Consider the following 18,042-nt stretch of genomic DNA (forward strand, 5'->3'; position numbering starts at 1 on the left):
GACCATAGGCCGTGCATAAGATCAGAGTATGGGTGATGACATTTAGGGCATGCAATCATCCTATTTGACAAGGGATCTTTTTTCGGTATATTAAAAGCGTAAATGGCCCCGTGTATTATTTTATTCTGAGTCTCTCTCCATGATTCGTTTATAATGTATTTTCTAAATATATTCCAGCCTAATCTGATCTTAGTAGGGATTTCAACGTCATCAAGTTGCTGCTTCCAATATTTAAAGAAAATGTCAGGGTGTAGAAGTGTATTAGTGCAGTTAAATTAAAGGGGTAAGCATAGTCAGGAACCGCCGGAGCGGTGAGCAAGGCAGAGCAGAGAGAAACCGCCGGAGCGGTGAGCAAGGCAGAGCGGGCAGAAACCGCCTGAGCGGTGAGCAAGGCAGAGTGGGCAGAAACCGCCGGAGCGGTGAGTAAGACAGAGCAGAGATAAACCGCCGGAGCGGTGAGCAAGGCAGAGCGGGCAGAAACCGCCGGAGCGGTGAGTAAAGCAGAGCAGAGATAAACCGCCGGAGCAGTGAGCAAGGCAGAGCGGGTAGAATCCGTCGGAGCGGTGAGCAAGGCAGAGCAGAGGGGACAGGGCTCTGTTCACACCGAACAGACTGGAAGGGAAAGGCAGAACCAGATACACACAAGATACTTGCAATGAAGTAGCAAGGCAGAGCAGGCAGGAACCGCCGAAGCGGCGAGCAAGGCAGAGCAGAGAGAAACCGCCGGAGAGGTGAGCAAGGCAGAGCAGAGAGAAACCGCCAGAGCGGTGAGAAAGGCAGAGCAGGCAGGAACCGCCGGAGCAGTGAGCAAGGCAGAGCAGGCAGGAACCGCCGGAGCGGTGAGCAAGGCAGAGCAGGCAGGAACCGCCGGAGCGGTGAGCAAGGCAGAGCAGGCAGGAATCGCTGGAGCGGTGAGCAAGGCAAAGCAGGCAGAAACCGCCGGAGCGGTGAGCAAGGCAGAGCAGGCAGGAACCGCCGGAGCGGTGAGCAAGGCAAAGCAGAGAGAAACCACCGGAGCGGTGAGCAAGGCAGAGCGGGCAGAAACCGCCAGAGCAGTGAGCAAGGCAGAGCGGGCAGAAACTGCCTGAGAGGTGAGTAAGGCAAAGCAGAGATAAACCGCCGGAGCGGTGAGCAAGGCAGAGCGGGCAGAAACCGCCGAAGCGGTGAGCAAGGCAGAGCGGGCAGAAACCGCCGGAGCGGTGAGTAAGGCAGAGCAGAGATAAACAGCCGGAGCGGTGAGCAAGGCAGAGCGGGCAGAATCCGCCGGAGCGGTGAGCAAGTCAGAGCAGAGGGGACAGGGCTCTGTTCACACCGAACAGACTGGAAGGGAAAGGCAGAACCAGATACACACAAGATACTTGCAATGAAGTAGCGAGTGGACTCTAAACTCACAAACGGAAGTACAGCGACAACAAGTAGGAGTTAGGTGCAGGTTCAGACTCTGCAGAAAAAGGGACATAGAGGGAAAAACGGACATAGAGAAAAACAGGAAACAGGCTAGGAGAGTGTTCAGACAGGAACTGAGTGTTCAGACAGGAACTGACACTGCAGCGAGATACAGGAGCAGGAGCAGGTCTGGGTATGTGGCCCCCAGAAGGCGGGACGAACAGGCTAGGAGCGTGTTCAGACTGGCCTGGAAATACAGCCTCCAGGAAGGCGGACAGACAGGCAAGAAAACACAGGTAACAGATCTAGGTATGCGGCCCCTAGAAAGCGGGACGAACAGGCTAGGAGCATGTTCAGACTGGCCTGGAAATACAGCCTCCAGGAAGGCAGAAAGACAGGCAAGAAAACACAGAACAGGACCTAGCACATTCAGAGTCAAGGAGCACACTAAATGATAGAGCTGCTCAGGCATCAGCTTTCAGGTGGAGCTGGTTTAAATATCCAGTGACAGACTGCAATAGGCTGAGAATGCATTAGGGGTGTGCCCACAGCAGCTACAAGAAACAGGAAGTAACCGGGCCGCCGCCCTAAGCAGTCAGAACAGAGACAAACAGACAGCATGAATAGAAGCCAGGCTAGCAGACTGGACTGAAGATCAAGTTTGCATAGTGAGAGATGGTGCACCATGCAAGCCCGCCACCAGGTATGTTACACTTATACACATGTTCACAATTGCACAAATGACTGGCACGGCAGAGAATAAGCGCTCATCCTCCACTTCCACGATGTGCAGTGGCATAATGAAGTGAACTTATTTTACGGCTGACATCACAACTGTGCTTTAGAGGTGCATTAAAGAAGTTGTCCACTACATTTATATTGATGCTCTATCAATGTCTGATTGGCAGGGCTGGCGGACCCTGGCCTATTGTAGTGTCGGCGTCCCTGCCTCCTGCCAGACAGGGACGCCGTTCCCCTCACCTCTCCGCTCCGTGCCCGGCGGCTTCCTCCCGCTCTGCTGGCAGCGCGCGCTGCTTCCCGGCCTCTGCGCTTAGGGCGCGCGAGCATGCTCCCCCTCTCTTAAAGGGGCCGCGCGCGTCGTCCTAAGGAGTCCCCGGCCAATGGCCGGAGGACCTCACCATATATAAGGCACCTCCTCCAAAATGGAGGTGCCCGAGCAATGTTGTTGCAAAGCCTTTCAACTCTGCTTCAGCCCTCAGGTCCCGTTACCAGTTACCTGCCAGTCACCTGCCAGATTCCTGCTTGATACCTGCCTGATATCTGCTTACCTGCTTGTTATCCTGTGGTCCGACAGTCTGCCTACCAGCACCTGCCAGTCTGTCTATGGATCAGTCCGCCTGCGGACCAGGAAGTACCTGCCAAATACCTGCCTGATACCTGCCTGCCTGTCCAGAGACTCTTACTCGCTCACCTGGGAGCGCTCACCTGCTACCTGCCTGCTAGCCTACCTGAGGCTTAGCCGTCACTTGCTGTGACCACCTGCCTGTCCAGAAACTCTTAATCGCTCACCTGGGAGCGCTTACCTGCTACCTACCTGCTAGCCTACCTGGAGGCTTAGCCGTCACTCGCTGTGACCACCTGCCTGTCCAGAGACTCTTGCCCGCTCACCTGGGAGTGCTCACCTGCTACCTGCCTACTAGCCTACCTGGAGGCTTAGCCGTCACTCGCTGTGACCACCTGCCTGTCCAGAGACTCTTGCCAGCTCACCTGGGAGCGCTCACCTGCTACCTGCCTGCTAGCCTACCTGGAGGCTCTGCCGTCACTTGCCGTGACCACCTGCCTGTCCAGAGACTCTTGCCCGCTCACCTGGGAGCGCTCACCTGCTACCTGCCTGCTAGCCTATCTAGAGACTCTTCCCTGCTGTCACTTGCCGTGACCACCTGCCCGTCTACAGACTCTTTCGCTGCTGTCACTTGCCGTGACCACCTGCCCATCTAGAGACTCTTACCCTGTTGTCACTTGCCGTGACCATCCGCCTGTCTAGAGACTGTCCCCGTCACTAGCCGTGACCTCCTGCCCCTTCTACCCAGAGACTGTCCCTGTCAATTGCCGTGACTACCTGCCCGCCTTCCCTGGGAGCCACCCGCTTCCTTACAAGGACTGCCCCTTTGTATAGTTGCTCAGAGGTTCCACCTCCCAGACTCGTTACACCTATCAGCTGCTATCGGTGTCGGCAGCAGCTGTCGTTGGCCAAAAGTGCTTACTTGCGGTGCTTGGCCATCTAGTTGTTGAGGTCGCTGTGGGTACTGTATATCTGCCTCCCAATGAATTGAATAGGAGGCGGATATGCAGTACCCCGTGGTGGCCACTACAATTAGATGGCCAAGCTCTACAAGTAAGCATTTCCAGCAGCCGCCGCCACCACCGATAACAGCTGATCGGCGAGGGTGCTGGACCCCAGCCAATCAGACGATGATGCCCTATTCTACGTATAGGGCATCATTGTAAAAGTTGTTGACAACTTCTTTAAGGTAAGTTCTCGGTATTAGCTGAAGACACTGAAAACTATAATTTTGTATTAGTATGAGCAGGGCTGTGGAGACGGTAAGCTAAACCTCCGAATCTGACTCCTCAATTTCCATGACACCGACTCCGACTCCATGACTCCGAATCCCTCATACATGGCTCATCTTTAAGTGATAAATTTACGATAGCACAGATTCATCTCAGCTAAAAGTCTACACCCTTAGACTATAAAAGGGCAGACATTTGTAGGGCATTTCATAACTTTCCAAAATTCTTATGAAAACATATTCCCTACAAACTGCATTGAACTACTGTACTCAATTTATTATATATTTTAGGAGTCGGTCCATTTTATACCGAGTTCACCAAAATGAACACTGACTCCGAATCCACAGCCTTGAGTATGAGAGGGCAGTATGGGAGAACATGGTTCAAGAGGGGGGAGAAATGTGCTAGAAAGCAGCATGGGAGGAACATTATGTTGTCAGTAAGGAGGATAGCTTGTGGGATGCACAGTATTGAAAAGGGGCAGCTTGTGGTGAACTGTTTGTAGAGAAGGCATCGTGTGTGGGATAGAATGGAGAGGGGTCAGCATGAGGGGGAAGTATGAATGGAGAGGGGACAGCTTGTGGGAGACTTGATAAAGAAGGGACAGTGTGGAGATGGCTACAGCATCAACATAATTAGTAGATAGGGGACAGCATAAACTGGGGATGGTGTGGATGTCATAGCTCATAAGGGAACAGTGTGGAGGTTAAAGTTCATAAGGGTGGTTAGTGTGGCAGTTATAGTTCACAAAATCAGAGAATGTAGACATTATAGTTCAAAAGGGAAAACAGTCTGGCGGTTATAGCTAATATGAGCAAACAGTCTGGTGGTTATAATTCATAAGGACAATTGTGGTGGTCATCGCTCCTAAGACAGAATTGTATGGAGGCTGTGGTTGACAAGGAGAGCAGTGTAGCGGTTATAAATCATAAGGGGGGATATTGTGGAGGAAATATTTTCTAGTACAGGGAAGTTTAGGACATATATCTTGAGAAGGACAAAGTGGGTGTCAAATTTTGTACAAGAAGCACAGTGAGGGGCAATTATTCAGGGGCACAGTATAGCAGGAATGTGGAGTCGGTAAGCCAAACCTCCGACTCCGACTCTGTCTCCTCAATTTCCATGACACCGACTTCAACTCCGACTCAGACATACATAGTTCATGTTTAAGTGATAAATTTACTGTAGCAGCACAGATTCATCTCAGCTAAAAGTCTAGACCCTTTTTCCCTTATCAGTGAAGTAGAAAATAGGATAGTAAATGGAGTCATATGACAAACAATTTTATAGAAAAAATTTTATTGAATAGGAAAAAACAATATATAGTGGTGTTTTTTTTTATTTTTTTTTAATTTTTTCCCCTCTCCCCTTTCTAAATTCATAGAGTTCACTTTTTATTAACTGCTTAATACCTTTTAGAAATTGCACATGTGTTTTAAATTGCTGAAAATTGATTGAGGGGTTGGATTAGTTCCTCCTCCTCTTTTTATTCTATATAAATGTATCATTTAAAGACAAGTATGATTTTACCTGATGAAGGCTAATGTTATGTATAGCCGAAACGCGTTGTTTGTATAAAAATAAACTGGATTATTCCTGAAAGATTTGGAGTAAGTAATGAATCACCTGGAAGCGCTCCCTGACAAACTGGAAACTCTTTCTTGCACGTCCTAGACCCTTAGATGAGGAATAGGACAGACATTTATAGGACATTTCATAAATTTCCCAAATTATTATGAAAAAAATATTCCCCACAAACTTCATTGAACTACTGTACCCAATTTATTATATATTTTAGGAGTTGGAGTCGGTCCATTTTATACCAACTCCGATTCCAACTCCATCAAAATGGACACCGACTCCACGACTCCGACTCCACAGCCCTGCAGCATAGAGCAGATATTTTCAATCAGGAACATTATAATGATACTCTTATTTTGAAAGGTACTGTGTTGGGATGTGCTGCAGAAGACTAGAGAAGATGGAAGTCTGTAGACACAAGCTGTGGATGTGAAAAGTCATCATGGCATCTGGACAACATGGAGAAGAATAGAAAGAAAACAACACCAATCAGAGAAGATGTCGCTTATAAAGTACCGGGATATAAATGTTTATTTGTGATGTTGCCTGTCTCATCAGTACTGTGGCTTCTGTATAGTCCGCAGTCTGATGTTGACTGATAGCAACGCTTAATATCTCCTTACCATTGTTATGGACATACTGGGAGTTATAGATTTGGGAGATAAAAATGTATATGTTGGGGCAAGATTTGACATTGCAATTGATTGCTGTATTAAAGGGACTCAGCAAAGGATGACTCTTCAAGCTAAGTACATGTGCTTGGTTCTTCACGGCTGTGCCAATCATTTAAATTCACCTTTACATCTGCTTCATACTCCTTTCTTCTCTGATTATCAGCTCTAAATTCATAAGGCCTGAGAAAGGCAGAGATAGATGGAAACAAAGCAGATGAGAAAGTGAAATTTAAATTATTGGCCCAGCGGTGATGCACCGAGAGCTTGTACTTTGTTTGAGCAGTAATTTTGTGCTGACAGAGCACCTTTAAAGGAGGTGTCACAATTCAGAATTTTTTTTTACCCAAGTGCAGTTTGTTATACTGTATAAACATAAAATACGTGCATTACAAACTGTCTCCAGGTGCAGTGCTAAGTCTTCTGCATCGGTGTCTGGAATTGGCTGCATTACTGATGTCACATCGACAGTGTGTCAGACAACAACCTAGCTCAGCGGCTCTGAGCAAGTCATTCTATCTATTCTGGCAGAGCTTACTTATTAGCTGCCGCATTGTCAAAGTGACATCAGGACTGCAGTCAATTCCAGGCACTAGTGCAGCAGCTGAAATGTATCAGTGGACCTGGGGACAATGAGTACAGCTGGTTTATTTTTTAATAACAAACTGCGCAGAGGTACAACATTTTCAGAGTTTAACAGGGCAAATCCTTTAAGCTTAGTGCTGTATCTATGTACTGATGATGATTCTGGAAAAGTACTCATGCACAAATTCTGTTTTTTTTTATTATGTATTAATGTATTGATGGTGGTTCTGGTGATATTGTTATCTCTGTATGGTAGTTCTAGTCAAGTATTCATGTACTGTTGGTGGTTCTGCTGATGTATTCAAGTAATGATGAGGGTTCTGATACTGTACTTGTGCATTGATGATGGTTCCAGTGCTATATTCAATTACTGATTATGGTTCTAGTGATGAATTTATGTATCAGCTGTGTTTAAGTACTGATGGTGGTGCTGGTGCTGTATTTATACACTGATGAAATGTTCTTGTGATATATTCATGTAAAGATAATGGCTCTGGTGCTGCCTTCCCTCATTAAAATAAAATACACAATTAAAAATATTTTGTTATGTCCATATGCATAAAAACACATAAGCTCTGTTCACACATGTCTGGTTTTTCAGCGTCACAAATCTGCAGCAAAACCTAGTCTCTGGCAGGAAATCAGCTGTGTCAAAAATGCAGGTTTTACTGTATTTTTTGTGCGTTTTTTTTAACAGTCCTACTGTCTCTTGTAAGGTGGCTAAGGGACACATAGTTGATGGGAGGTATGTATCACAGAGATGTCTGTCTTCTGATGTAACCCGGAATGTTGCTCCAGTGCACGCAAGCAGTAAGAGGACTGTTTGGTGCACCTGGGACCGGGTTACGGGTAGTTGGAAGAGATGGGCGAGTCTAGCTAGCCACATACCTCACCTCTGGGAGTGGTTAAAATATAAAAAGGAGGCCGGTGTTTGGCACATGGTCTGTGTGTTTGGAGGGAGAACGCTTCCTGTGTGTTGTGGTCTCATGACTGAGCCAGTGAAAGGGATGCTATCCACAGCCTGTGTGCCCACACGACTGGCTAACCAGAGACTTTGCCTTAAGGACTTTTTACTTAGTTTTTGCATGAATTAAAGGCTGTTTGTATTCCTTTTGCCTGGTTGATGAAGTAATGAACCGACATGGACATTTAAAGGAAAATGCTTCTCGATGAACACAAGTGAGTAGAAACCCCACAATTGGTGTTAGTAGTTTGGACAGCATTCCCAGCAGAAACGTGTGACCGCTAAAAGGAAGACTGCATGTTCAGGGTGAAGTCTGCCACAAGCCAGCAAGTGACAGCAGACAAAATGGAGGACCTGCTGAAACATTTGGTGCAGGCGCAGCAGGCACAACATCAGCAACACCAGCAATTAATGCAGTAGCAACAAATGGTGCAACAAGAGACCACTAAGTTGCTGATGCAGCAGATCCAGCTCCAGAAGCAGCAGCAACAGGATGAGTATCATCAACAGCAGCAGCAGTTCAAGTTACTTGCAGAGACGATCGGTGGCACGGCGACCGCAAAGACCAGGTCAGTGGACGATTTTTCTATCTGGAAGGCAGTAAGGAGAGCCCTACAGAAAATGACCCAGGGGATGACAGAGGCCTTCCTGACTGTATTTGAAAGGGTCACCGAGAGGGAGAAACTTCAGACAGAGCAGTGGGCAGAAGTGCTGGTGCCATACTTGATGGGGGAGTCCCAGAAGGCTTACTATGACTTAGCTCTGCAGGACGCCAAGGAATATGGAAAACTTAAAACCGAAATTCACCTGGGGGTGACGTTGACTGTCAGGGCACAGTGGGTCCACCGCTGAGAGTATTACCGGTACAAACCCCCTCGCTCCCAAATGTTTGACCTTTTGCACCTGGTCAAAAATGGCTGCAGCGGGAGTCCTCTACCCCTGCGCTGATGGTAAAGCGAGTGATGATGGATCGGTTTGTGCATTCCATGCCGAAGCCAGTAAAGACCTGTTTTGCCCAAGGTGATCCCCGGAATGTAGATGGACTGGTCGAGAGACAACAAGGGGTTGAGGGCTCCCTGGGAAGGCAGCCCACTCAATACAGGGGGCGGAGACCCAAAAGGGGGTGGGACGTCCCAGGTCCAAAGGGGCGGGGAAGGAAATGCTCAAAGTCCCTACGAGTGAAATTATTTACTGGAAGTGCAGCGGCCCAGGCCATATAGCTGCCCGTTGTCCCCTGACCCTCGAGCAGATGGACTGCAGTGTCTGGCCTGCAGTGTGAACTGTCACCCAACGAGGGGCCACAAGCATGTCCTATGAAGGTAAATGGTTGGCAGGTAACGGGACTGCTGGACTCCGGGAGTCTGGTGACACTTGTGAAGGCCACATTTCCTCTCCAACTGATCCCAGGAAAGAAGCATTCATAGTGATGCTAAAGACTTCCCCACGGCCAGAGTGGACAATGAAACGGGCCACGGTATTGAGTCCCACGAGGTCGCTGTTGTCCAAGACTTGTTGCACCCCATCATTATAGGCCGGGACTTTTGTTTGTTTTGGGATCTGTTGGGGAAGGGTTCTGGGCTCGCTTGCTTTGATAAGAAACCAGTTTGTTCACACACGTTGTGTTTTGCTGCGTATTTTGCAGCAGATTCTTATGAAAATTTTCAGCTGGGTCTAGCAGTACCAGCAAAGTCTATGAGAAACCAGAATTCTCTGTTCACACATGTTGCTTTTTGTTTGCTGCGTATTTTCTGCCTTGCTTGCGTAATTGGAAAATAGAACATGCCACTTCTTTCAGCGTTTCTGCGCAGAAAACGCACCTGAGTTTTTGCTGCGTATTTTAACCCATAGGAAGTAATGGCTGGTCAAAAATACGCAGCAAACACGCAACAAAATCCGCAGCAAATACGCATGTTTTTTACGCAACTGTTTTCCTGCCAGAGAAAAGTTAGCAGCAGATTTTCAGCAGAAAAAAACAACGTGTGTGAACATAGCATAAGTGGTATCACCACACCCAGAGTCAGACGGATTTCTCTTTTGTGTTCTTGTGGATGATGAGGCGATAGTGTCTCCTGAGTCAGACATTCCGGAGTTAGGGGTGACCAGTGAGAATTTTGGATATGCCCAACATAGGGACCTAACTATGAGGGAAGCCTTTAATAATGTCACGGTCATGAATGGGATTGCACAGGAGCCGGGGGCTGACACAAGACTTCTCTATTTAATGCTGAGTGGGGAGTTGTACCGTGTTACGAAAGTGAGGGAGGAGCTTGTGGAACAGTTATTGGTACAGGGCCCTACAGACTAAGGGTGTTGGACATGGCCATTGACATGTCTTGGGAGGACATCTGGGAGTGGAAAAATGCAGGAACGAATCATGCAGAAGCCTTATTGGCCTGGATTTCACCAGGAAATAGTAAAGTATTGCAGGTCCTGCCCTACATGCCAGATTATCCGCCCCCACCTCTCACTTTCGAAGTCGCCTCGTGCCTTTGCCCATCATTGAAGTGCCGTTCGAGAGAATTGCTATGGATTTGGTCTGTCCCCTCGATAAATCTACTTGTGGGCATCAATATATATTGGTCATCTTGGACTATGCCACCCGCTATCCTGAAGCGATCCCTCTGAGAAACTCCTCAGCTAAGAGTATAACTCGCGAGTTGGTCAATGTTTTCTCCCGGACAGGGTTACCAACAGAGATCCTGACCGACCAGGGAACACCCTTTTTGAGTAAGGTGATGAAGGAATTGCGTAAGGTCTTGCAAATCTCCCAACTGAAAACATCAGTATACCATCCTCAGACAGATGGCCTCGTGGAGAGGTTCAACAAAACTGTGCTGAGGAAGGTCATAGAAAAGGATGGCAGAGACTGGGATTGTCTCCTGTCGTATCCGTTGTTCTCTATCTGAGAGGTTCCACAGGCCTCTACTGGGTTCTCGCCATTTGAACTCCTGTATAGCAGACATCTGCGGGGTCTCCTGGATGTAGTAAAGGAAACCTGGAAAGCCAAGGTCACACCCCAGAGGAGCATCATCGAGCATGTAGCCCTGATAAAGGAGAGGATTGCGAAGGTGATGTCCATCATAAAATAACATCACCTCCGGGCACAAGAGGCTCAGGTCAGGGTCTACAACCGATCAGCCAGAGTGCGGCAGTTCATTCCTGGTGACAGAGTCCTTGTGTTAATTCCTACTGTTGAAAGTAAGTTCTTGGCCAAGTGGCAATAGCACTATGAGGTGGTGAAAAAGGTTTGTGAAGAGAATTATAAGATTCATCAACCAGGATGACGTAAGCCATACCAGATCTATCACGTGAATCTCATCAAACCGTGGCAAGACAGAGAGGCTGTTGAAGCTCCGAGCTTGTTGGCCAAACCAGAAGGCGAGGTTGGAGGAGTCGCAATAGCGGAGACACTAATGAAAGACCAAAAACAGCAGTGTCGGGAATTGCTACAGAAGAACAGGGATCTGTTCTCGAAATTTCCGGGATGCACAAAGGTTATAAAGCACGAGGTTCTGACGGAACCTCATGTGCGCGTGAACTTGAAGCCCTATCAGATTCCTGAGGCCTGACGAGAGTTGCTCTCCATAGAAGTGAGTCGTAAGCTGAAACTCAGGGTCATTGAGGAATCCAAGAGCAGTTGGTCGAGCCCAACTGTACTGGTCTCAAAACGAGATGGCGAATGGAGAATCTGCAATGACTATCGGTAGTTGAATGAGGTCTCTAAATTCGACCAATATACGATACAGCGTGTCTATGAGCTGATTTAGAGACTTGGGCCAGCAAGGTACATAACCGCCTTGGAGTTGATGAAGGAATATTGGCAGATCCCTATTTCACAGGGAGCCTAAAGAGAAGACTGAGTTATCTATGCCGGACAGATGCTTCCAATATGTTCGGATGCAGTTTGGACTGCAGGGAACACCTGACACCTTCCAGAGAGTCATGGATTGAATCCTTGCACCCCATAAGAAATACTTAATGATATACAGTTAGGTCCATATATATTTGGACAGAGACAACATTTTTCTAATTTTGGTTCTAGACATTACCACAATGAATTTTAAACAAAACAATTCAGATGCAGTTGAAGTTCACAGACTTTCAGCTTTCATTTGAGGGTATCCACATTAAAATTGGATGAAGGGTTTAGGAGTTTCAGCTCCTTAACATGTGCCACCCTGTTTTTAAAGGGACCAAAATTAATTGGACAGATGAAATAATTGTAAATAAAATGTTCATTTCTAGTACTTGGTTGAAAACCTTTTGTTGGCAATGACTGCCTGAAGTCTTGAACTCATGGACATCACCAGATGCTGTGTTTCCTCCTTTTTGATGCTCTGCCAGGCCTTCACTGCGGTGGTTTTCAGTTGCTGTTTGTTTGTGGGCCTTTCTGTCTGAAGTTTAGTCTTTAACAAGTGAAATGCATGCTCAATTGGGTTGAGATCAGGTGACTGACTTGGCCATTCAAGAATATTCCACTTCTTTGCTTTAATAAACTCCTGGGTTGCTTTGGCTTTATGTTTTGGGTCATTGTCCATCTGTAGTCTGAAACGACGACCAATCAGTTTGGCTGCATTTGGTTGGATCTGAGCACACAGTATGGCTCTGAATACTTCAGAATTCATTCGGCTGCTTCTGTCCTGTGTCACATCATCAATAAACACTAGTGACCCAGTGCCACTAGCAGCCATGCATGCTCAAGCGATCACACTGCCTCCGCAGTGTTTTACAGATTATGTGGTATGCTTTGGATCATGAGCTATACCATGCCTTCGCCATACTTTTCTCTTTCCATCATTCTGGTAGAGATTGATCTTGGTTTAATTTGTCCAAAGAATGTTCTTCCACAACTGTGCTGGCTTTTCTAGATGTTTTTTAGAAAAGTCCAGTCTAGCCTTTTTATTCTTGATGCTTATGAGTGGCTTGCACCGTGCAGTGAACCCTCTGTATTTACTTTCATGCAGTCTTCTCTTTATGGTAGATTTGGATATTGATACGCCTACCTCCTAGAGAGTGTTGTTCACTTGGTTGGCTGTTGTGAAGGGGTTTCTCTTCACCATGGAGATTATTCTGCGATCATCCACCACTGTTGTCTTCCGTGGGCGCCCAGGTCTTTTTGCATTGATGAGTTCACCAGTGCTTTCTTTCTTTCTCAGGATGTACCAAACTGTAGATTTTGCCACTCCTAATATTGTAGCAATTTCTCGGATGTTTTTTTTTTCTGTTTTTGCAGCTTAAGGCTGTGTGCCCACGATGCGTTTTTCAAGCATTTACACTGCGCAATTTCCGCAGCGTAAACGCTTGGGAAACCTTCCCTCATGGTCACCAATGCAATTCCGCACTTTCAATGCCCATGCTGTGGATTTTTCCACAGCGTTTATGCTGCGCTCAAAAATCCGCAGCATGTCCATTAATTTTGCGGAAGCGCTGCGTTTTCGCTGCCATTGACTTGCATTAGAAAGCATGAAAAACGCATCACTGCATCTGTACATGCGCATTCCATGCGTTCTAATGTGCGGATGGTACCCGGGTGTGGAGAAGAGGAGACTCTCCTCCGGACCCAGGTACCATAAAACTTGTAAAAAAAAAGAATAAAATAAAAAATAAAGATTATATTCACCTTCCGACGGCCCCCGGACTCCTTCCCTGTGCTAGCGAGCAGATCGCGAAGAGCAGTCATGTCACGGCAGATCCTTCAGTACAGTGTCCCGCGATGTGCCGGCAGCCAGCACATGAGCGCAGCAAGACACCAGGGGCCATCGGAAGGTAAGTAAAGATTTATTTTTTATTTTTAACATTCTTTACGGTCACACTATATAAATCCATGCCGGTTGCATGGATTTATATAGTGTGACCTAGTTGTCAAGCACTTTCCAAGTGATGCTAAAATCACTTGGAAAGCGCTTGACACCCACATGCGGAAATGCAAATGAACAACGCTTCATTTCCGCATGTCCCTGGCAGGAAAAACGCATGCACAATCTGCATGCGTTTTTTCTGCCAGGGAGATGCAGAAATGCTGCAGAAATTTTCTGCTTCATTTCTGCATCGTGGGCACATAGCCTAAGGATGGCTTGTTTCACCTGCATGGAGAGCTCCTTTGACCGCATGTTTACTTCACAGCAAAACCTTCCAAATGCAAGCTGCACACCTCAAATCAACTCCAGGCCTTTTATCTGCTTAATTGAAAATGACATAAGAAAGGGATTGCCCACACCTGTCCATGAAATAGCCTTGGAGTCAATTGTCCAATTACTTTTGGTCCTATTAAAAACAGGGTGGCACATGTTAAGGAGATGAAACTCCTAAACCCTTCATCCAATTTTAATGTGGATACCCTCAAATGAAAGCTGAAAGTCTGAACTTCAACTGCATCTGAATTGTTTTGTTTAAAATTCATTGTGGTAATGTCTAGAACCAAAATTAGAAAAATGTTGTCTCTGTCCAAATATATATGCACCTAACTGTACCTGGATGATATTGCAAACTGGACTGGAAAAGTCATCTGGAAAAGGTCCAGGTGGTGTTTGATGCTCGAAAGAAGGCGGGGTTGTCAATAAATCTGAAAAAATTGTGCCATGGGGAAAGTAGTAGTCAAATACCTGGGATATGTAGTGAGTAGAGGCGAGATCAAACCCCAAATCACTAAATTGGAACCAATCCAAGCTTGGCCGAAACCACTGTCGAGGAAGCAAGTTAGAACCTTTCTGGGAATCGTGCGATACTACAGGAGGTTCATCCCAAACTTCGTCATGATGGCCGCACCCCTGACTGATCTCATTAAGGGAACAAAATGAGCCATGGCCAAATGGACTGTAGAGGCGGAGACGGCCTTTCAAGAAATGAAAGTGGCTCTGTGTAGGCAACCGGTTCTGGTTGCCCCCAACTTCAAGAAAAAATTTATACTCCAAACAGAAACATCAGATGTCACATTAGGAGCAGTCCTTTCCCAGGAGATACACAGGGAGGTGCACCCTGTTCTCTACCTGAGTGGGAAGCTGTACTCATGCGAGAAAAATTATTCTATCATAGAGAAAGAGTGCTTGGCCATAAAGTGGGTGGTGGACACGTTACGGTACTATCGCACGAAAGTTTAGATTTGTATTCGACCATGCCCCACTCAGATGAATGAAGGGGAAAAAAAGGAAAAAACGCTAGGGTCACCCGCTGGTTTTTAGCCCTACAGGATTTCAACTTCCAGGTAGAACATAGAGCAGCGAAGCTATAGTTGTGCTCAAAAGTTTACATACCCCGGCAAAATTTTTGCTTACTTGGCCTTGTTTCAGAGAATATGAATGATAACAAAAAAACTTTTTCTCCACTCATGGTTATTGGTTGGGTGAAGCCACTTATTGTCAAACTACTGTGCTCTCTTTTTAAATCTTAATGACAACCAAAAACATCCAAATGACCCTGATCAAAAGTTCACATAACCCAGTTCTTAATACCGTGTATTGCCCCCCCCTACCATCAATGACAGCTTGAAGTCTTTTGTGGTAGTTGTGGATGAGATTCTTTATGTTCTCACATGGTAAAGCTGCCCATTCTTCTTGGCAAAAAGCCTCCAGTTCCTGTAAATTCCTGGGTTATCTAGCATGAACTGTGCGTTTCAGATCTCCCCAGAGAGGCTTAATGATATTGAGGTCAGGAGACTGAGATGGCCACTCCAGAATCTTCACTTTGTTCTGCAGTAGCCAATGACAGGTCGACTTGGCCTTGTGTTTTGGATCATTGTCATGTTGGAACGTCCAAGTACCTCCCATGCGCAGCTTCCGGGCTGATGAGTGCAAATTTGCCTCTAGTATTTTATGATAAGGTGCTGCATTCAACTTTCCTTCAACTTTTACCAAGTTTCCTGTGCCTTTGTAGCTCTCACATCCCCAAAACATCAGCTAGCTACCTCCATGCGTTACAGTAGGAATGGTGTTCCTTTCATCATAGGCCTTGTTGACCTATCTCCAAATGTAACGTTTATGGTTGTGGTCAAAGAGTTCAATTTTGGTCTCATCACTTCAAATTACCTTGGTCCAGAAGTTTTGAGGTTTGTCTCTTTGCTGTTTGGCGTATTGTAGGCGAGATACTTTATGGCATTTGCGCAGTAATGGATTTCTTCTGGTGACTCAACCCGGCAGTCCACTTTTCTTCAAGTGCCTCCTTATTGTACATCTTGAAACAGCCAAACCGCTAGTTTTCAGAGAGTGCTGAATTTCAGCTATTATTTGTGGGTTTTTCTTTGCATCCCGAACAATTTTCCTAGCAGTTGTGGCCGAAATTTTTGTTGGTCTACCTGACCGTGGCTTGGTTTTTACAAAGCCCCTGATTATCCATTTGTTAATCACAGTTTGAATGCTGCTGACTGGCATTATCAATTCCCTGGATATCTCTTTGTGTTCCTTTCCTGTGTTATACAGTTAACTACCGTTTCCCATAGATGCATTGACAATTCTTTTGCTTTCCCCATAACTCACAATCCACAAACGTCAGTGGCTGAATGAAAGATGCAAGAGTCTGTCTGGATCCCAGAAACTCACTCAGCTTTTATGCACACATACTGATTACAAGCAAACAGGTCACAGGTGAGGATGTTACCTTTAGTAGCCATTCAAACCCATTTGTGACAAATTCTGTGCATGTTAAAAGACCAAAATCACCAGGGTATGTGAACTTTTGATCAGGGTCATTTGGATGTTTTTGGTTGTTATTAAGATTTAAAAAGAGAAAACACAGTAGTTTGACAATAAATGGCTTCACCCAAACAATAACCATGAGTGGAGAAAAAGTTTTTTTGTTATCATTCATATTGTCTGAAACAAGGCCAAGAAAGCAAAAATTCTGCCGAGGTATGTAAACTTTTGAGCACAACTGTACATGGTAATGCCGATGCCCTCTCGAGAATCCCTTGTCAAGTAGTAGAAGGTGCCAAGCCCCACTGAAATAGGCAGAGGGGGGGGTATGTAAGGTAGCTAATGAACACATAGTTGATGGGAGGTATGTATCAAAGAGATGTCTGTCCTCTGTGACATAACCCAGAATGTTGCTCTAGTGCACATAAGCACTAATAAGACTGTTTGGCCCGGGTTACGGGTAGTTGGAGAGATGGGCGGGTCTAGCTAGCCACATACCTCACCTCTGGGTGTGGTTAAGCTATAAAATGGAGACCGTTGTTTGGCACATGGTCTGTGTGTTTGGAGGGAGTAGGCCTCTTGTGTATTGTGGTCTCCTGACTGAGCCAGAGAACGGGATGCTATCCAGCCTGTGTGCCCACACGACTGGCTAAGCAGAAACTTTGCCTTAAGGACTCTTTACTTTGTTTTTGCCTGAACTAAAGGATGTTTGTATTCCTTTGCTTTTGCCTGGTTTATGAAGTAATAAACTGACACAAACATTTAAAGGAAAATGCTTCCTGTTTGCCTCCTGACACACCCAAGTGAGTAAAAACCCCACACTCTATTTATGCATGTACATAAAGTTCTGTGAAAAAAGAACCCCATTCTATTTTGCCATCAAAACCGCTGAAAAAACGTTACCTGCGTTTTTTCAGCATTTTTTTCCCCACCCATTACTTCCTATGGGTGGAAAAACGCTAAAAGAAGTGACATGCTATATTTTCCAAAACCCAACCAAGGCCCAAATTACGCAAAAAAAAGATGTGTGAATAGAGAATTCTGGTTTCTTATAGACTTTGCTGGTACTGCAAAATGCAGCTGAAAATTTGCATAAAAATCTGCAGCAAAAAACACTGAAAAACCCAACATGTGTCAACCTAGCCATACAGTACAGAGAAAAAAAGTAATAGAACTGCTTTTTCACACCTAAAAATGCAGCAAAAAGCCATCAAAATGTTCTCTGCACTCTGAATTGATTTCAATAAATATTTCAACTTACAAAGCAAGAAACAGCCCTCACATAGCTCTATGAACAGAAGAATAAAAATATAACAGGTCTTCAAAAATGGCATCACAAACCAAATCTTCATTTTTTTTTTACAAAAAGTAAAAATCTATGATAGTTTGGTACTGCTGTAATTGCAATGACCTGCAGAATCATGTTCACATGTCACTTTTACCACACAATCAATATCTTAAAAGCAAAACTCCAAAAAAAACAATGATGGAATTGTGTCTATTCATTACAGGTTTATATTGAACTGCTGGGAGCAGTGACACTTGAATATTCACGTCTGGCAACAAAAAAGCTACAATCAGCCCTGCCCCCACAGACATTAGATAGTCAACCGATTCAAGACCAAATTATAGGTTTAGCCAACTTCTATATGAGAATTAGAATTAAGTGACAACATACTGATTGCTGGGGATCCAA

Source organism: Phyllobates terribilis, unplaced genomic scaffold (genome assembly GCF_046119375.1).
Source record: "Phyllobates terribilis strain yellow unplaced genomic scaffold, ASM4611937v1 Scaffold_526__1_contigs__length_1210158, whole genome shotgun sequence".
In the NCBI taxonomy this organism is placed as follows: domain Eukaryota; kingdom Metazoa; phylum Chordata; class Amphibia; order Anura; family Dendrobatidae; genus Phyllobates; species Phyllobates terribilis.